This window comes from Schistocerca piceifrons, chromosome 5, assembly GCF_021461385.2.
Source record: "Schistocerca piceifrons isolate TAMUIC-IGC-003096 chromosome 5, iqSchPice1.1, whole genome shotgun sequence".
Taxonomy (NCBI): Eukaryota; Metazoa; Arthropoda; class Insecta; order Orthoptera; family Acrididae; genus Schistocerca; species Schistocerca piceifrons.
In genome coordinates, this window is record NC_060142.1 from 696047993 (window position 1) to 696069914 (window position 21922).

Below are 21922 nucleotides of genomic sequence, written 5' to 3' on the forward strand. Positions count from 1 at the left end.
ATATTGTCCTCAAGTACATCGCCCTTGTATAGACCCTCTATATACTCCTTCCATCTTTCTGCTTTCCCTTCTTTGCTTAGAACTGGGTTTCCATCTGAGCTCTTGATATTCATACAAGTGGTTCTCTTTTCTCCTAAGGTCTCTTTAATTTTCCTGTAGGCCGTATCTATCTTACCCCTCGTGAGGTAAGCCTCTACATCCTTACATTTGTCCTCTAGCCATCCCTGCTTAGCCATTTTGCACTTCCTGTCGATCTCATTTTTGAGACGTTTATATTCCTTTTTGCCTGCTTCACTTACTGCACTTTTGTATTTTCTCCTTTCATTAATTAAATTCAGTATCTCTTCCGTTACCCAAGGATTTCTACTAGCCCTCGTCTTTTTACCTACTTGATCGTCTGCTGCCTTCACTATTTCATTCCTAAAAGCTACCCATTCTTCTTCTACTGTATTTCTTTCCCCCCATTCCTGTCAATTGTTCCCTTATGCTCTCCCTGAAACACTGTACAACCTCTGGTTTTTTCATTTTATCCAGGTTCCATCTCCTTAAATTCCCACCTTTTTGCAGTTTCTTCAGTTTTAATCAGCAGTTCATAACCAATAGATTGTGGTCAGAGTCCACATCTGCCCCTGGAAATGTCTTACAATATAAAACCTGGCTCCTAAATCTCTGTCTTACCATTATATAATCTGATACCTTCTAGTATCTCTGGGATTCTTCCATGTATACAACCTTCTTTTATGATTCTTGAACCAAGTGTTAGCTATGATTAAGTTATGCTCTGTGCAGAATTCTACCAGACGGCTTCCTCTTTCATTTCTTACCCCCAATCCATATTCACCTACTATGTTTCCTTCTCTCCTTTTTCCTAAATTCGAATTCCAGTCACCTATGACTATTAAATTTTTGTCTCCCTTCACTATCTGAATAATTTCTTTTATCTCATCATACATTTCATCAATTTCTTCATCATCTGCAGAGCTAGTTGGCATATAAACTTGTACTACTGTAGTAGGCGTGGGCTTTGTGTCTATCTTGGCCACACTAATGCATTCACTATGCTGTTTGTAGTAGGTTACCCGCACTCCTATTTTCTTATTCATTATGAAACCTACTCCTACATTACCCCTATTTGATTTTGTATTTATAACCCTACATTCGCCAGACCAAAAGTCTTGTTCCTCCTGCCACCGAACTTCACTAGTTCCTACTATGTCTAACTTTAACCTATCCATTTCCCTTTTTAAATTTTCTAACCTACCTGCCCGATTAAGGGATCTGACATTCCACGCTCCGATCCGTAGTTTTCTTTCTCCTGATAACAACGTCCTCTTGAGTAGTCCCCGCCCGGAATATTTTACCCAAGAGGACGCCATCATCATTCAACCATACAGTAAAGCTGCATGCCCTGGGGAAAAATTACGGCTGTAGTTTCCCCCTGCTTTCAGCTGTTCGCAGTACCAGCACAGCAAGGCCGTTTTGGTTATTGTTACAAGGCCAGATCAGTCAATCATCCAGACTGTTGCACCTGCAACTACTGGAAAGGTTGCTGCCCCTCTTCAGGAACCACACGTTTGTCTAGCCCCTCAATAGATACCCCTACAGTACGGCCATCTGTATCACTGAGGCACGCAAGCCTCCCCACCAACGGCAAGGTCCATGGTTCATGGGGGGATCATATCTGGTACAAATCCCAAACTGACAAGCAATATTGAAGCCCAATCTTAGTCTGCTGTGCTAACTTATTTTCCAGGTTTCCCAATGTAAGTTGAGGTACAGAGGAAAACAATCAAGCTCCTAGTATCATGCAGGTCATTAAGCAGATCGTGTATGATTGAAACCGATGTGTTCTGAGAAGAGCATTGGTTCGAGGTCTGTAGGTTACTTAAAGAGTCACTGCAGATTACAAAATTTTTATGAGGTGGAGTGCTAAAACAAAGTTTGGCTTGGACAATGGCCACGAATTCTGCTGTAAATTCACTGCACCCATTTGATAGAAAGCACTGTTTGCGAACTCAAGAACGTGTGAAAGCATAGCCGATGTAGTCATCAACCTACAAGTCGTCCGTACAGATGGCTTCTGATACAGGAAATTAGCTTTGAGGAACAAATGCTGAAATGCAAGGGGTCCACTGTCACTTCCACGGGTCCAAGAAACAGGTTCAGATGAACGTTCAGATGACATCCCAGTGCGGGAGGTGGGGGAGGAGGCTATGAAGATGTCTTAACAATAGTGTTTAATGAAGGAAGGCAGGGGGCAGAGTGAAAAGACTCCACATGAACTACTCCTAGGATACCAAACCTGGGTCACTTTCGCAAATTGTGAATCCAGTTGCCCAGGAAAAGGATTTGTTGATTCAGCTGTACAGAGTAGCATGAATTGGTAACTGGAGGTGTGTGTGATCTATAGAGGAGGAATCCCAGTTTCTGTCAGGAGACTGTTCACAGAGCTCGTCCAAAAAGTGCCAGTCGTGAGCCAGATCCTTTGACAATGCACAGCCAGAGCTGTAATGCTGAGGAGGCAAAAACACCCACAACCCAGCTCAGATAGGATGAGGGCTTTCTAAAGATACAAGTGTGTGGAGCAGTCTGTACTGCAGGGGGTGTGATCGAGATAGTGTATAGTTCTGAGTTTCAACTGGCACTTCCTTTTAGAGTGGCAAATATGTGGTACCTACTTCAACTAGGTATCAAATAAAAGTACATTGGCATAAGTGAATACCATATGTTTTGACAGAGAAAAGGGGGATGTCGTTGGTGAGGACCCCGGCTGCACTTTCCTTATGGCATTCAACAGATGGCACACAATAGCACTCTTGGTTGAAGAACTGTAACAAAATACATAAAGTATATCTAAAAACAAAGATGATGTGACTTACCAAATGAAAGTGCTGGCAGGTCGACAGACACACAAACAAACACAAACATACACACAAAATTCAAGCTTTCACAACAAACTGTTGCCTCATCAGGAAAGAGGGAAGGAGAGGGAAAGACGAAAGGATGTGGGTTTTAAGGGAGAGGGTAAGGAGTCATTCCAATCCCGGGAGCGGAAAGACTTACCTTAGGGGGAAAAAAGGACGGGTATACACACACACACACATCCATCCACACATATACAGACACAAGCAGACATATTTAAAGACAAAGAGTTTAAACTCTTGTGTGTGTGTGTGTGTGTGTGTGTGTGTGTGTGTGTGTGTGTGTGTGTGTGTGTGTGTGTGTGTGTGTGTGTGTGTATATACCCGTCCTTTTTTCCCCCTAAGGTAAGTCTTTCCGCTCCCGGGATTGGAATGACTCCTTACCCTCTCCCTTAAAACCCACATCCTTTCGTCTTTCCCTCTCCTTCCCTCTTTCCTGATGAGGCAACAGTTTGTTGCGAAAGCTTGAATTTTGTGTGTATGTTTGTGTGTCTGTCGACCTGCCAGCACTTTCATTTGGTAAGTCACATCATCTTTGTTTTTAGATATATTTTTCCTACGTGGAATGTTTCCCTCTATTATAATCATATCATAAAATACATAAAGTCGTAGACATGTAGGAATAGTGAGACCACAGGATCCACTCCCCCCGTGAATCCACAAATCACTAACAGAAGAAGTATCACACACGCCCCTATTGGACTCCAGTCCTCTCTGTATGAGTGGTATTGTAGAATGCAGCTTCTCAAATATGAAACAACTCAACAGATAGAAAATTCTGGATACAAATTGGGAGGGGGCCACCGAAACCCCACTCATATACCACAATTTGTTGAGGTGTAGCATGTTTGGGCACTGACACAGTGCAGCAGTGTAAAAGTTTCCAAACTCTAGAATTCATTCACCACCGAACAAAACAGTCATCACAGAATAGCTGAGGATTCAGAAAGGGCATATGTAGTTTAGAGATGATGGACTGTTCACAGTCTGATATCAAAGCACCAGACTGAGAGAATTTTTGTGGAGCTCATGTGCTTTTATCTGTGAAGAGAATATGGTGATTTAGATTGTTTTTGAGGTTATGTACACAGGCAGCACAGATAATTGTTAGTTGAAGCTATCGAACTAGTAAGGAGGTATTCCTGCCCCTCTCAGGTGGCTTTCTACAAGATTCATCTGAAGTGCAATGGTTGTGATGTGACCCTGCAGTGATGTAGTGGATCCAAATGGTGTAACATCATGGGACTGCCTATCCACAGACCAAACTACCATAGTCCAAGAGACACAGTACAAGAGCTTTATAAACCTGCAAAAGAGTGGTGCAGTTGGTGGCCCAAAAAGTGTCACTGAAGCAGTGTAGAGCGTTCTGTTTAGTCTGGTAATTCTGTTTCAGCTCACATACATGAGACAGGCATGTCAGCTTAGCATAATAAACTAGTCCTATGAAGTGGTAGTTTCTTCTATCATAGGTAATTACTTATGAAAATAATGGTACAGGTATGGGTGCACACTTCAACAATGACAGAAGTTCATTACACGTTTTGCAAGTAGTGAATTTGAAGCCATGGGTGAGGGTACAAGCTTGTTTATAGCATCCTGTAGCTAGTATTTGGCAATATTTACATTCTAAGAACTGTCATAGATGAAGTAGCCACCACCATAAAGGGAATGTGCGACTGTACAGCAAACAGTCTCTATTAAGTCTGTTAATTGTTATTACGAAAAGGGCTACAATCAAAAAAGAGCAATGTGGGACCCGTTTTCCACTGTGTCTACCTGAAAACTGAAGAACCAATGAGATAAAAAAATTCCAGATAAAAATTGGGAAGGACATCTCTAACATCCCACCCAGGCAGAGTAGTAACGGGATGTGCTTGAGAGGCTAGTTGGGCTAGTGTTAAGGGAAAGAGAATGAACACTTCGTTGTTGTAGATTGTACCTTGGTTAATATTTGCAACAAATTTGTCTTCATTTTACGGAATGGAAGCATTCTTATTTGTAATAAATCCCAAAGTATGTTAATCGGTCAAAGATTTTATATTCCCATATCCTGCTTTGTTTTTTTACGACATGGGAAGCTGTCGCATGGAGAGAAAGATCTTCCCTAATTGTTGACATAAATCAGTGGTTTTCAACATAGAGTGTTCTCATGAATTGGCTCCACAGAATGAGTTATTTGCACAGTGCACTGCCATGCACCCAAAGAGCATTTAAATCACTCCATAGGAAGTGACTATAAGCTTTGATAGCACACTGATAGACCATTATCTTCACTTCCTCTGGCAGTGCGTCACCTCCAGAAGCCAGAATAAATACGTCTCTTCTACAATCCTTCGGACCTTACTGGGCACAATGAACACCTTTATGAAATACCCTATAATTCAACACCTGTTTCTAGGAGTAAGGTCACAATGAAAAATTATCCCTTGCTCTATACTGAAGCTCATGTGAAGTGTAACTGCGACTGATATACCACCAAGCCTTTTCCATGAAAACAGGACCGGTGACTGGGAAGGAGATGGTGTTTATATTAAGGACATCTCGGGATCTTCAGACAATGTTTAACAATTTTCCTTGGGTTTTGCCAGCACATAGCAGCAGATTGTAATAAAGCCCACTGCTGGAGATTTAATGTACCTCTCACATCAACTTCTGGTGGCTTTTCCCCTGGTCATTACCCCTGTCATTCTTCCATTGTTACCACAATGTTCACTGTAGCATGGAAATCTAGAATCCATTTGCTTTGCGTATTTCTATTTTCTCATTGAAACTACTGTCATGTTTGTGAATTTCAACAGCTTTTCTGAACAAGCTGGTATTGTAGCTCTTATCGACAGCAAGAGCCTCCCTGACAGTGAATTTTACTATGTGATCAGCCTTTTGTAGTACCAGCTCCATGACAGCCAATTACTCTACAGGTCCTGCATTTATGTTTCGTGATCCAGTATTGATGGAGTGTCCAATCATTCCAACACAGACATTCCCACATGTACATAATATATGGCATATTCCTGACATTGTATGAGTGGCTCCCTTTTGTCCTTGCCAACCTGCGACACCCTTTGAGCTTCTTGGTTGATTTGTAAATAGTCTTTATGCCGTGTCTGCGCAATATACACCCAATTCTACCTGTCACCCTGAGAATGTATGGCACAAAGGAAGTACCAAGCATTTTTTCTTCTTCTGACGTGTTACTTTGCTGAGTGTTAGGACCTCCACACATGGGAGCGATTCAAAGGTAATTTGTTGCCAATGTAATTTGTAATGGGTTGGCAGTGAAATGCTTCCCGTGTAGTTAAACAGGGCTTCGCGAACGGTGCAACTGCAGACTGACTCTACAGTCACTCACTGGCAACGCCCCCCCCCTTTTTTTTTTTTTTGCACCGAACTGCTACGGTCATAAGCGCCCATTCTGTGGCTTAGGGAAGGGTAAAAAACCAAATGTTAAATCAGCAGCAATGGGAGTGAAACTCAAGAAGGAGATAAGTTAAAAATGGAAGGAAATCTTAGAAAACTACTACTGAAGGGCAGGTCGATTTCCCCAAAAAAGAGCTTCAAATGACCGATGTCATCTCACTGGCACTGATAAACTCTAGGACGTGATCGGCTGAGAGCGTGTCATCTACTAAAAATAGTAGATTGAAATAGGGGCGCTGAATTAAAAGGTGTCTCACCGTCCACAGTTGAGAGCAGCTGGGACAAAGTGGGGGAGGATCGCCACTTAAAAGATGTCGATGGCTAAAAAGACAGTGCCCTATCCGGAGTCTAGTTAAAATTACCTCCTCTCGATGATGAGGTCGGGAGGAAGAGGTCCAAGCACAGGGAAGAGGTTTTATGTCCCATAATTATCATCAGAAAGTGTAGACCAATGTGTGTGCCATTAAAAGAGCAACACGGCGAGATAAAACGCTCTGTAGATCGGCTAATAGAACCATGCGAACAGCTGACTGAGGAAGAGAGACTGCAGCCTTGGCCGCTTATCAGCTGACCCATTTCCGCGGATACCAACGTGCCCTGGGATCCAGAGGAATGGCACAGAGATGTCCCCCAAGTGGAGCAAGTGGAGGCAGTCCTGAATCCAGTGGACCAGAGGGTGGACAGGATAAACAGCTTGGAGGTTGAGGAGAGAGCTGAGCAAATCCGAGCATATAATATACTGTAGCTGCTTATGGCGACGGATGTATTGGATAACCTGGGGAACAGCGTAAAGCTCCGCACTAAAAATCAAACACTGGTCGGGGCGCCAAAATCTATTAGGGGTGTCACCAACAATATAGGCTCTTCCAACACCAAATGTGGTTTTTGAGCTGCCAGTGTAAATAAATGTGGCATCCTCCATTTGTACATATAGAGCAGCAAATGCCCGACAATAAACTATGGGGCGTGGGGTTACTATCCTTGGAAAGCTGACAAAGATCCTGGAGCAGGCAGGTCTGGGGATGAAACCAAGCTGATGCAGTACCCCCATTTGTCAAGAAAGTTATAGGAGAGTGAATGGAAAGAGAATGTAGCAGTTGCAGAAGCAGACTCCCGGTGGTAGTAGAGAGGAATGGCAGCCTGCCTACCCTAAATCCAAGGAGCCACCGAAAAAAAGGGCATGGGTTGGATGAGCAGGCATGGAAGACAGATGACTAGCATAACGACTCAGGTCAGCTCGCCGATTGGACAGCGAAGGTTCAGCAGTCTCAGCGTAAAGGCTCTCCATGGGGCCGGTGTACAAAGCTCCAGATGCTAAACGCAATCCACAGTGGTGGAAAGAGTCGAGACGCCGAAGAACAGATGGCCATGCAGAAGAGTAAACTATGCTTCCATAGTCCAATTTCAAAAGCACTAAGGCGCAATACAGGCGAAGGAGGACCACTCAGCCTGCTCCCTAGGAGGCGCCACTCAGAACACGGTGGGTGTTGAGGGATTGCAGACAGCGAGCCAAAAGATATACAACATGGGAAGACCAGCACAGTTTTCTGTCAAATGTACGTCCCAAGAATTTGGTGACATCCACGAGCGAAAGATTGACGGAGCATAGATGTAGAGAAGGCAAAGGAAACTCCATATGACGCCAAAATTTACACAGGCAGTCTTACTGGGAGAAAAGCAGAAGCCAGTTTCAATGCTCTATGAGTGTATGGAGTGTAGCCATGTATGGAAGTGAAACATGGACGATAACCAGTTTGGACAAGAAGAGAATAGAAGCTTTCGAAATGTGGTGCTACAGAAGAATGCTGAAGATAAGGTGGGTAGATCACGTAACTAATGAGGAGGTATTGAATAGGATTGGGGAGAAGACAAGTTTGTGGCACAACTTGACTAGAAGAAGGGATCGGTTGGTAGGACATGTTTTGAGGCATCAAGGGATCACAAATTTAGCATTGGAGGGCAGCGTGGAGGGTAAAAATCGTAGAGGGAGACCAAGAGATCAATACACTAAGCAGATTCAGAAGGATGTAGGTTGCAGTGGGTACTGGGAGATGAAGAAGCTTGCACAGGATAGAGTAGCATGGAGAGCTGCATCAAACCAGTCTCAGGACTGAAGACCACAACAACAACAACAACAACAACAACAACATGAGTGGAGGTGATTGAGACAACCTTGAAGACATCGTTCAAGAAGGCTGGTCTGTTGAGAGCTGTAGTAGATCACAAAATCGTCTACAAAGAGGGAGCCTGAGACATCAGAAAGGAGACAATCCATAATTGGAACTATATCGATGGCAAACAGTACAACACTTAGCACGGAGTCCTGGGGCACACCGTTTTCCTGGGAGAAAGTACGGGAGAGAGTAGTGTTCACCCGCACCTTTAATGTGCGCTCTGTCATAAATTCATGAATAAAAAGGGGTAGCCAACCTCAAAAGCCCCAAGAGAACAGTGTGTGGATGCCTGTCCTCCAATACGTATTACCGTTTGGCGTTTCCTGAGAAAATTGTTTATGATATAAGTGGAGGGAGCAACAAGATGGTCAACTGCAGAACGATGCTTTCAGAAACTGCATTGGGCAGGTGTTACAAAGGTTTCAGGACTCCAGCCACCAGCCTAAAACGGCAATTCACCATATGCTCCAAAACTTTACATACACTACTCGTGACAGATATGGGGCGATAGCTAGCGGGGAGATATCTGTCCTTTCCAGGGTTCGGAAAAGGAATGATGATAGCTTCCCGCCATCTTCTGGGAAAAGTACTGTTGGTCCAAATTCAGTTATAAAGGCAAAGGAGATGATGTAGATTACAGTATGATAAATGCAACAACATTTGGATGTGGATGCCATCCGGCCCTTGGGCAGAAGAGTGAGAGGAAGAGAGTGCATGTTGGAGTTCTCACATAGAGAAAAAAAGTATTATAGCTTTTAGGATTTTGAGAGGAGAAAGCAAGAGGTCGCACTTCTGCTGCTCGTTTCTTCGGGAAAAAGGCTGGCAGGTAATTTGAAGAGCTCGAAATCACAGCAAAGTGTTGACCCAATCAGTTAGAAACTGCGACTGGATCCACTAACGTATCATGCGCGACAGGTATCCCAGAGATCGGGGAAAAACTAGATGTGCCGGATAACCGTCTACTTCGACTCCAAACTACAGACGAGGGAGTGAAGGTGTTAAAGGAGCTGGAAAAAATGTCCCAGCTTGCCTTCTTGCTATCACGGATGATGCGACGGCATCACGCACGTCACTGCTTATAGCAGATAAAGTTGCCCACCGTAGGATGGTGGCAGAAAACACAAGAGCACGTCTCCGCTCGTGTATTGCATCATGGCAGGTCTCGTTCCACCAAGGAACTGGGGGTTGCCGGGGCAATGGGGAGGTACGAGGTACTGAACGTTCTGCGACTGTAAGAATAACTTCTGTAACATGAGTTACCTGATCGTCAATGCTAGGAAATTGACTGTCATTGAATGTTGCTAGAGAGGAGAAAAGTGTCGAATTGGCTTGGGAAAACTTCCAGCATCTTGGGCGCATAGAAGGCAGTCGTGGCTGTAATCAAAGGACACATGGAAAATGGTCACTCGAGTGTGTATCAGCAAGAGCAAACCATTCAAAGTGCCGAGCTAGCTGAACAGTTTCGACCAAACGGTCCAAATGAGGGAAGTCTGAGGTGGAGGCACACAAAAACGTCGGTCCCCCAGTGTTGAGGCAAACAAGATCTGCTTGGTGGAAGAGGTCAATCAATAGAGAGCCTTGTGAACAAGGACGTGGAAGTCACCAAAGCGGGTGGTGGGCACTGAAGTCCCCAACCAGCAAATAGGGGGGCAGGAGCTGACCAAGGAGATGAAGGAGATCGGCTCTTGCCATTGGTGTGGGCAATGGAATGTATACAGTACAAACAGAGAAGGTGTATCCAGAAAGGGAAAGACATACAGGACAGCTTGGTAGGAACTGTTTAAGGGGATTGGGTGATAATGGACAGTATCATGGAGAAGAATCATAAGTCCCCCGTGTGCTGGAGTGCCATCAACAGAGGAGAGATCAAACTAGACTGATTGCAAATGAAGGAAACAAAGCGATCGTGGGGATGTAGCTTTGTTTCCTGAATACAGAAGATGACTGGGGAGCAGGATCATAAGAGAATCAACAATTCATCCTGATTGGATCGAATTCTGGATATTCCAATGGATAATTGACATAGGGTGGACAGAAAAGGGATAAATCTCACCATGGTTGCCGTCAATTCAACGACCACTGAGAGCCGGCGGCCGATGTGTGGAACGGCTTTCAGCCAAAGGCACAAGACCCTGATCTATAGGTTGTTCAGGGGCAGCTCCCGCTGCCAGTGATCGGCTGGTTGATCGGCCACCAGTGGAGCGCCTTGGCGATATGGAAGACAGCCGAGGGCAGCTACCACTGGGTGGCGCTGTACAGGGAAGACAGCCGAGGGCAGCTACCACTGGGTGGCGCTGTACAGGAGACATGCCGTGGCGGAGAAGGAGAGGAACTTTGTTTCTTATGAGCCTTCTTGGAAGCAACACGTTGAGATGAGGGAGGAATCGGTGGTTTTGAGGTCGACATACATAAAAAATCTTCGCGAGTAGGCTCTTTTTTGGAAGTATGGGTGTCTGATTTTGGGGTCCATGATTTAGCAGGAGCCGATGAATGGTGAGCCTTAGAGTGAGAAGGTGATAGTGGGGGGATTGAACGGGTGATCTTCGGGCTGGCCAATCTGACGACCCTGGCACTAAAGGTGAGATTGCAAGTCTGCATGACTACCTCCTTAGTAGGCCGAGGAGATGCAAGGACAGTGCTATATTTACCCGCTGTGAGCACAGTGGGCTTTCTACTGGCGCAGTGGGCTTTCTACTGGCGAATAACTTACGAGCAGCAAATGTAGACACATTTTCCTTCACTCAGATTTCCTGAATAATTCATTCATCTTTGAAAACAGGGTAAACTCTAGAGGAAGCAGCACGGTCACCCATAAAGTTTATGCTATGAGGGGATGGAGGTGGACAATCACCCTCATGGGCATCCCTGCCATTTGTAATGCATTTGGCCGTATTGGAACATGACTGGTTGGTATGATTAAACCGCTGATACTGATAGCAACACGTAGGGTTGGGGATGTAGGGGCGAACTTAAATTATCTCATATACCACTTTAATGTTCCATGGAAGTTGAACTCTGTCAGACATCAAGAAGAGAGTATGGGTACGTACCAAGTACTTGCCAACCCTGTTCAAGACTCAATGTACAGCCATTACGCCCTGGTCAGACAGGTAATTTTGAATGTCCTCATTCAATAATCTTTCGAGTGAGCATGTATAAACCACCCCGTGTGGTGAATTTGAAGTATGGTGCCCTTTCACCCGGACAGGGAAGGTGTGCATCAGTATAGTTCGCAGCAATTTTTGTGCCTGGAGGGCACTGACTGTTTCTAACGAAAAAATGGTTCAAATGGCTCTGAGCACTATGGGACTCAACTGCTGAGGTCATTAGTCCCCTAGAACTTAGAACTAGTTAAACCTAACTAACCTAAGGACATCACAAACATCCATGCCCGAGGCAGGATTCGAACCTGCGACCGTAGCGGTCTTGCAGTTCCAGACTGCAGCGCCTTTAACCGCACGGCCACTTCGGCCGGCTACTGTTTCTAACAGCAAGATGCCATTTCGTAATCGGGGACAAGACTTTACAGGACCTGTAATTGCATCCACCTTTCTGAATAATGAAAGGGTTGACTGTGGAGAAGTCTTTACCTTTGTCAGACTGAGAAACAACTAGGAACTTTGGCACTGATGGAAGAATTGTCTGTAGCTGAGACTCATCTAGCTTTCTCTTGTGGGCAGAAGTTGTTGACGTAGAGGAAACCATTGCGAAAGTATCTCCCATGATTACTGGCGTCTCTGATGGCGCACTCCTTCCTCGTGGGGGCCCTCTGAGGGCACTCCTGCCTTACGTGATTGTCCACACCTCCCGAGGAACGAACGGAGGGACCAATAGGCACATTCAGAAAGTACCAGCTATGGTAATCACCCCTCCCTGGGCCTGGCCTTTACCAGGGGCTACATACGTGTCCTACCCGTCTACCCAGGGTGGGGAATTACACGTTACCCCATCACTGGCTACGTGCGGGAACGTGTGGGTCGGCCTTCAGACACGCAAAGGGAGGAAAGAAAGAGAAAGGGAGGAACAAAGAAAAGGAAAGAAGAGATGTCTCAAACACCGCAGTGGAGAAGAGGGTAAAGAGAAGAGGCGAGGAAAAGAGAAGGACAAAGGCAGGAAAGAGAGACTTTCCAGCATAGAGAGCAAAGAAGAGAAACTAGTCTTACAGTCACAAGTGTCCGTCTCCGAACATAGGCACAGAACATACTCCCAAAGAGAGGGAGAAGGGGCGGGGGGAGGGGGGAAGGATCGGGGATGGTGAGGGATGTGGAAAAGGAAAGTATGCAGCCCAGAAAGGAAAAAGAGCTGCACTAGCTCAGGGTCCCGAGCTCACCACACATGTATTCACAAAAGAGTTATGGACCCCCTGGGGCATTTGCAACGCGCTGCCATCCATTTGCCACCAACTCGGTGTCCGCATTGACAGGTGATTTGAGTTGTGTTCTCTTAACACAGCTGTGTGCTGATTTAATTTGAAGATGAACAAGTAGGCTGTGAACATCAGTTTTGTATGGGAGTTGAAAAATATCAATCTTAAACAACCAGTAGCCAGCAAATCAATGCCTGAATTGCCACGTGATTTGAGTTGTTCTCTAACACAGCTGTGTGTTGGTTTAATTTGAAGATGAATGAGCAGGCTGCAAACATCAGTTTTGTACGGAAGTTGGAAAACATCCCATTTTAATAACTACAAGTTCCTAATAGGCTACTGCAGGAGATATTTGACAGAGAAAGCAAGGTGTTAAGTGGGAAAAGTACCTCATATTACATGAACAGTGTAGTGTACATCTATTGCTTAAAATAAAATTACCAGTACGTCGATGGAAGCAAATGTAAAAAAAATTGTAAATAATATCGATAGTATTCTTCTGCGTGACAGACAGCTTTTGTCATCCTGTAAAATTACACTGTCAAATGGAAACAAACAGTAAAAAGTCACAATTGGATACAAACAGTGAAAAGTCACAATTCTCCTACACATGTAAATACAATGGTGTTCACTTACAAAAAATTATCAAACAAAAATAACCATTACCATATTACTGTGAATATAAATCTCAAGTTTTTTGTTTTCAGAATAAAAGTAACGCAGTGCTATAAATTTCAAATCTCTCTGTTACAGCTCCTTGGCTGCTACACACAGCCTGCAGTTTATATTTCTTTGATGTACACCCCAGAGTGTTCTTCGTTTTCTTATTCACGTGTGATAATAACAGAGAACCACCTGTTTCTCTGAGCTTGAATCTATCCTCGACATGCCAAGTGTAATGAAAAGATGCTCATGTGGGTCAAACAATACTCCCTCTCCAGCATGCTTACACACTGCACCTGTAATTTCACATTTCAGAGTTGCCCAGTGTGCATAACTCTATTGCCAGCTCATCAGCAACCAGCTGATGATGTAGATCACCAGCCCCTTGTGTTTCTTTTCAGTCGCTGCGGGTGTGGACGGTCTTAGGTTTTGTGACACTTCTTATACAACTCATGGGGCATCCATTGCTCCTCAAAATTGATCCAAGATGCTGCAGCTCACATTTGTCTTGGGTGCATTACAAGTGTACCAATCATTCCTCTTTTCTGGCTCGAATGATGATCTGGCAGTTTTGTGCAAGTATTGGTCTGTGTGTGTCAGTTTACAGTGCATGCTGTGATCCAAGTCCTCACAATTCCTTGTAACAAGCACATCTAGAAAGGGCAGCTGTTGGGCCTTTTCTACCTTCATAGTAAATTTTATGTTGGGTGTTCAGACATGTCAGGAAGTCACTGAGCTGTTAATCAGCTTGGCTCCACAAATGAATGTGTTGTCGACATACTTGTACCATGTCTACGATTTACAACCTGCCAAGTCCATAGCCTCCAGGAAGATATATGACCTACTAGATCTGGTGGCATACCGAAAGTTAAGTGCAGATCTGACACACTGAGTCATGTAGAATATGTTTTGATTAATAGAGGTGTCTTCTCTCTTGACAGACATACAGAGGAAACTGCATAACACAGAAGCCCTACCACCTCAGCTGTATGAATTGCCAAAAATCCATAAAGATGATGTACCATTAAGAACAATTTTAAGCATTTATGTCTCAGCAACATGTAAAATGATGAACATTTGGCCCCTCTGCTTTAGCTGCATGTGGGGAAAGTCTAACACACACAAAAATGACTTCAAGAATTTCACTGAGAAGTTGAAGAAACTAAAACTTGACCCAAACAACCTACTGGACACTTTGATGCTGTTTCTTTGTTTACCGAAGTGCCACTCAATGACTTTCTGGAGCATATTAGTTCTATTTTCCAGAAGGACATTACCAAGTTCTTTCACGCATGTCTTACCACGAGCTACTTTATGTGGAAAGGCAATTCCTATAAAAGCTGGAAGGTGTCCACATGGATATTCTACTTCAGTCTAGTGGTTGCCAATTTCTTCATGGAGAATTCCAAAAGACAGGTGCTAGACTCTGCACCTTGTAAACCTAGGTTGTCTCCGGTCAGCATAAAATTTACTATGGAGACAGAAAATGACCAACAGCTACCCTTCCTAAATATCGATCGTATGCAACGAAAACCTCATAACTCCAGTATGTTAAATTTTACAGGAAAAGCAAAAACAGTTTCTTAAAAAAACAATACAAAATGATACAGATAAAACTGCTGTATGTGTAAATACATAGCAAAAGCCTAGTTATTGAAAAATTAGAAATGTCCATGAACTTTCAAATCTTTCTTTGATAATGGAGTTATGATTACTGGAATTACAAGGTTCTGACAGACAGATGGAGTTAGAAGTTTTCCATTGCCTATCATCGATATCCTGTTACATGGAAGGATGAGAAAATTGGCTACAACCTGTACCGAAAACCAACACATACAGAGCTACCTGCACAAACAGTCAAATCATCACATGAAACAGAAAAAAGTAATGATTAATATGCTTGTAACACACTCAAGATGAATACGTGAACTGCATCACCTCAGATGAGAGTTGCAACATCTGGAATGCATTCTCAGAAGCAATGGGTGCTCCACTAGTTGCATAGAAAGTGTCATAAAATCTATCACTTGGAAAGGTGACATGCTGGAAGAAGAAAAATGTTGGGTATGGTCTTTCTGCCATACATCCTCACAGTGATGGACAGAATCGAGTGCATACTGTGTAAACACAGCATAAAGACTATTTATAAACTAATCAAGGCAATCAAAGAGTGTCTCAGATTGAAAATGACAAAAGGGAGCCGTTCTCAATGTTCGGAATATACCACATACTGCGTACAAGTGGGGAAGTTGGAATGACTGGATAATCCATTAATATCAGGATCACCACACATAAATGGTATTGCAAATTGTGACAAGTGGAGAAATGGGCTGTGAGAGACCAATCACATAATAAAATTTGCAAGAAGTGAGGTTCTCACTGTAGAGAAGAGTTACCACACCCGCTCGTTCAGGGAAGTCACAGAAATTCACAAACTTGACAATACTTTCACAAAGGAAGGAAAAAAGTTCCAGTTAAATGGATCTTGGATTCCTGTGCTGCTGCAAATGATCATTGTAAGTAACAACTGTGGTAATGCCCAAGGAAAAGCCTGCAGACGTAGGTGTGAAAGAAACATACTGTGTAATCTCAGGCTGGAGGCTCAACCCCAGTCTTGCACCAGCAATGGAGCATGAACATCTGACAATCTAAGCCACTTGTGCTGGCAAAATTGTTAAAACAATTGTCAGCTGAAGGTCTCAGGACAGAAACCAACAGGCAATACATCAATAAGCCACCACAAAAGCTTCAACAAATTTACTGCAATTAATATTGATCCACTATTCATTTTATTTATTGAAGTAACTTCATCATACCTATCTTCAATTTGTTCTACAAAGAAAAATGGTTTTACATTTGAGAAGGACTTGCCACCTGTTCCGGATCAGACATGTACTGGGGAGAATATTTCTCTCCTTGTTTCTTAAATATGTTTCTCTCACATTACGTAGCTGTGGGGAAGAAAGCTGCGTAACTATCTAATCTTTCAGGTGAGACTGCTGGGTATGTGTGACCACCAACTTGGGCTAGTTCATTTCTCTTCACTGCAAGTTGTCTGCTTTGGTGGCAACCACTCTGACTGGGTGCTCTTCCTCAGACCGCTACCTGGTGGCGGAACCATTGCACAGAGTCCCTGTGTTCAAGATGGAGTAAACACATACTCTTAAGAATTCACGGAAAGTTCATGGACAGGAATCAACAGCGTTATCCATGTGTGGTTAGGGAGCTACAGCTATGCAAGTACTTGATGATCCCCTCCCTGACTGGTTGACGGGTCTAACAGATATACCTGGTTACCAACAATTAAGCTACGCTCCTGGCAAAGTACGGCCAGTTGGCAACAAGGAAGCTATACTACATACCAAGTAAGATAAAACGGATAGACAAAGAGTGCAATTTCGGTACAGAAAAGGAAGAAGTACTGCAATAACTCGGGCCCGATGTTCATCATGCATGAATTCATAAAAGACGTGCGAGTTCCCTGAGGAGCAATAAATGTAAACACAGAATCTTAGTTATGGTAGCATATTGGTATGCAGCGTAGCTTGAGGTTTACATTATACTAGAGGATGGTAATTTTTTTTTGAAATTTGCGGTAAGGTTCTATGGGACCAAACTGCTGAGGTCATCTGTCCCTAGACTTACACACTACTTAATCTAACTTACACTAAGGACAACACACACTCCCACGCCCCAGGGAGGACTCGAATCTCCGATGGAGGAAGCCGGATGGTAATTTAATTTGGAACATGAGCAAATATGTTTTCATCTGAAAATATGTTACGTTCTAACTGTAACTGTTTGATATTATTAGCTACAGTTAAATACATACTTACTCCAGGATTAAAAGCATATTACTAGTACAGTGCAACTATTTTGCCCCTGCTTGCAGGGACAATGTTTTAAAAGTACAGAGACACGTTGAAAGAATGATACGTGATGATAGCCCTACATCCTGGAAAGGCCACAAAAACCTTTTCATTCTCACAAAATATATACCCACTAACATGACTGGACACTACCAAAATTTCTCTTGCCAAAAACATGGGCAAAATCATGGTCATAATGGTAGGTCCTCAAGGGTTTAACATTAGCAAAGAATGGAGTGAGATATATGGGTACATATGTATGTGATAACATGTCAAAGAATATTAATCATTGGTAATATAGTGGATTTTGGGAGTAAATAAAGAATTTTCTGTTCAAAATGATGTATCAGTTGTAATAAAATTAGCACTGTAACACTATAATGATTCACAAATTTAACTCATTCCATTTTATTATTATTTTGACTCCCCACACCCAAGGGATTTCTCTTCACAAGATCCATTAAATACCACAGAAAGCACTAAAGCTTTAATCATTATATAAAAATAGTGCATATCAATCCATTTACAACATTAATAACCATGATGTGTGTATTCTCTCTCTCTCTCTCTCTCTCTCTCTCTCTCTGTCTGTCTGTCTGTCTGTGTGTGTGTGTGTGTGTGTGTGTGTGTGTGTGAGAGAGAGAGAGAGAGAGAGAGAGAGAGAGAGAGAGAGAGAGAGAGCGCGGGGCGAGTGTGGTTAGGCAAGTGCATGCTCTTAGTAAGAGCATGATTATAGTGTGGACAGTAATGTGATTAACTCATCACAAGTTTTTTTATATAGGCTACAAACATTTTGGACTATTTTCTACATAAGAAACATTCTGACCATGTTTTGAAGTTTTAAGCAGCAGCCCTATACGCATAGCCCAGGGCTATTAGTCCATTATATGTGCTTAATCACAAGAGGAACTCTTGATAATGGTAAAGTAGGGGCCAAAACAACTCTTGTAAATAACTCATTTTCATGCACATCTCTTGGGAAAAACAACCCACATGGACAAGCAAAGGTCTAATAAACAATACTGCAGATCTTTTGCCTACATTTTTCAAAGCAGGTTCCTCGATGAATTGATTTCCACAAATTGTGTCACATAAAACCTTGGAAAAGAGCCACTTCAGCGATTTTCTATGGTTTTTAATATATTTTATATGTAATACATTTTGTGAATACACCACACTTACGAGGGATTGTTATGGCGCTCAGCATGTCATGCATCTCCTTCATACTTTATGGCTGTTAAACTTCGCACTAGGATGTATCACACACTCAAAACACCCAAAAAACTTTCAAAAAACACCCAGCAACTTCCCTGACACCAATATTCATCACATGGGTGCACCATTTCAAGTGCAACAAAACACCCCCTTCTCAAAAACCAACTTTCAAGCACAGTGCCAATATATGACATCACATGATTCATCTCCATTATGTCAGGGTGAAAGCCAATGCCCAGCAACCCCCTGAATGTCACCTATGTCTTTAATCGCAGAAATGTGGCAGGATGTTTGTATATCAACATTAGTTACAAAACACTCAAGGGATTGCAATATGCATTTTTTTAATTTTGTACAACATATACAGTCAACAAATAAATGGGTTTTTACAGTTGTTACAAATTCTAGACAAACTTGGAAAAGAGATTTAATCAGCAAGTTATGGAGGGTAATTGCAAGCACCAATGTTATGTGGTATTATTGAGACTGGCAACCTACATGAAGAATATAAACAGCTCCCCCCCACCCCGTCCATAGCAGAGTACCGTACTGTGGATACTCAGATCTAACCAATTCATAGGCTTCCCTCCTTCTTTTTCCTAACCATCATCATGTTATTCTGGATTTGCAATATTCGTAGTAGAGGGTGGCTGGATACCTTCCCATGTGAAAGTGCGCAAACGTTTTCAAAATGTTTGTGAATCATGTAACTGGGGTCAAAGAAGGGTACCATCCAAGTTTTCTGCCAGTCAAATGTGGGAAACTGCCTAAAAACCACATCCAGAACACTGGCCCTCATCATTAATCCACAGGGTGGATTCAATCTGGCAACGTCGCATCTCCTTGCATCTCAGAAGCGTTGTGCCAGCACATGCAGCTGCTGGGCAAGTAGTTCCTTGGCTTCCATTAGTCAACATATTCCTTTTGTTGTTCTTTACTTATCAGTATAATCCTTTTGTACCCAATGGCTGAATCTGCTATCTTAGTTCCATTTCTCTTCCCAGGCGTTTACCATGAAAGAGCTTTGAAGTAAAACTGTACAAACTGGTCACATCAGCACTGTAAATTCTACAGCAGTGATCTATTCTCTTAACAAACATTTCTACCGAGTTCAATCTAAATCATTCAACTTGTAGCAAAATTTGTTTGCTTTACTTTGTTTTCTCAGCTTGCTACTATTACAAGAACAATATTTTATTTTTATAATTTATTAGCGAACCTAGCAATGCTTTGCAATTTCTTAGTGTATATGGTAAATGGATATGTCTTAATCACTTTCTGCTCCCTCTCTCTGTCCATCTCTTTCTCCCCCTCTCTATGGCCATTTCATCCCCAAACCTCTTTCTTCAATCCTTTATGTTCCTTCTTCTCTAACCTTAAGCCTTGTGTGTTACTGCAAACGAAACTTTGATTTGGAACTGAATTCACTTAAAATGGATGGGTAAATCAGTTGGGATCACTGGTATATGGGGTATGAAAAAGATCTCTGCAGTGTTGGATCTGTGAGGATAATAGCTTCAGTTACAGTATTTTGCACAGTTCTAATCTGTGAATGGGTAGGTTTACAAAGTTAGCATTAAATGCACCTTTCCTGTTTTCAGTCAAACTGACTAGAGAAACAAAAGAAAATAGCACACTGTTGTCTATACAATTTTTGTGTAAAATTATGTAAAAGGAGAAAGAATATATATGGGTGAAGCATGTTGTCTTATGGTTGTCATAGTTAAAACTGACTTTGAGAAAGAAAACAAAACTGTACATTTTCACAGCACGGCATAGCACACTCTTTCTCACATTCAGTCTTAGCAGAAAACCTACATTGTTGTTTAAAAAATATATATAGCCTATGCCCGTCCAAATGTTTATTTGAGTACCATAATGCGTAAAAATTTAAAGTAAATCAGCCAATAATTTTTCAAGATTTTTGTTAACAATATTCTCTGTATAAGTATTACATATATATTTAAAAATGTGTAGTCTATGTCTGTCTGATGTTCATCTGAAGTAATTCGGTCAAGAAGTACTCGACATTTTTGGAAATTTCATTACAGAAATGAAAACTACTAGATACATTCAGAAAAACTGTATTAGATACTACACGAGTCCTTGATCAATATTTAAGTGAACATTATGCATGTATATCACACATAAGCTACGACAGGTTATATAGGAATGTTTGATATCAGTTGTTGACTTTGACCAGTGACATAGGGAACAGGCAACAAATGCTGTACAAACAATATGGTGATTATAATGTGATGTTATTGACTTTATAAAGAGAACTAAGCTACAGATCAGTTTGTCAACATACCTCCATGCTTATTCTTTTAAACATCAGATTCATTGGCTTTGCCAACTCCCAACTAAACTGTTACACTCACACACTGACTACTTGCACATAGGCCTATTTCAAAACCATTAAGGTATGTTCTCAGTTGACTTGTCCATAACAGCAGGTATTCTGTCTAGAGTACGAATGTTTGTTTATTTTATACTGCAATTTTTATGTTTTTATGTTATAGGCAGAGTACTCAAAACTTGAAATTAGAATAGTCGAAAAGAAACAGCAAAGCTCACAAAAGAAAAAAAGACTACTGCTACGTATATACTTGGAACAATTTGCAGTTATAAAGATCGTTGGAGCTGCCTAAAATGCAACGAAGGGTAAAATACCTGGTTACCACCACACAAACATCTGTCTCTCTTGGAGACACTCTATCACTTAAAATTCACCAATGTTTTCATTAACCTCTTTTCTCCCTCACGGGAATTGATGGTAAATAAAAGTATAAATCTTTGCCATAAATTTGATTAAAAAGCAGTTAAATTCGGATATAATTAATTTTTCATCTTTATTTCCCTGTTCCTCTGGAATGATCCAAAAATCAGTTCGGCATATTATTTTTACCACGATCATATTATTGGTAATTTTGTTGCACAGAGTGTCAGTTGCAGTTAGTGTTGCATGTTCCATAGACCATTTTGCATGATAAGTTCGTAATGATTTGGTATGAGTAATTTTACAGTCACAATAATTTAAAGAAAAAAGCGTTCTGTTACATTCTGATAGATCATATGTGTTCGCACAGTAATTTGACACTTCATAATGTCTTGCTATTGTAGGCCTAGCTCAAGTTCTAGAATTATTCTAAATCCCATGTACAAGTGGAGGTTTGCTGGCAGTGTTCGCATTTCCGAAAACGTTTTCATTCACTACGGAAAATGGTTACAACACTTTTTCGATTACGCAAATTTCTCCAAATAAGTGCGATGTGTTTTCCTTCGATGTGCGCAAAA

The 21922-nt window shown here is 42.2% G+C and overlaps 1 protein-coding gene across 3 annotated transcripts in view; it reads right to left on the minus strand.

Moving 5' to 3' along the window:
* LOC124799295 (optineurin) overlaps positions 1-21922 on the minus strand; it is a 142117-nt gene that overhangs the window by 119644 nt on the left and 551 nt on the right. The window lies entirely within an intron of this gene.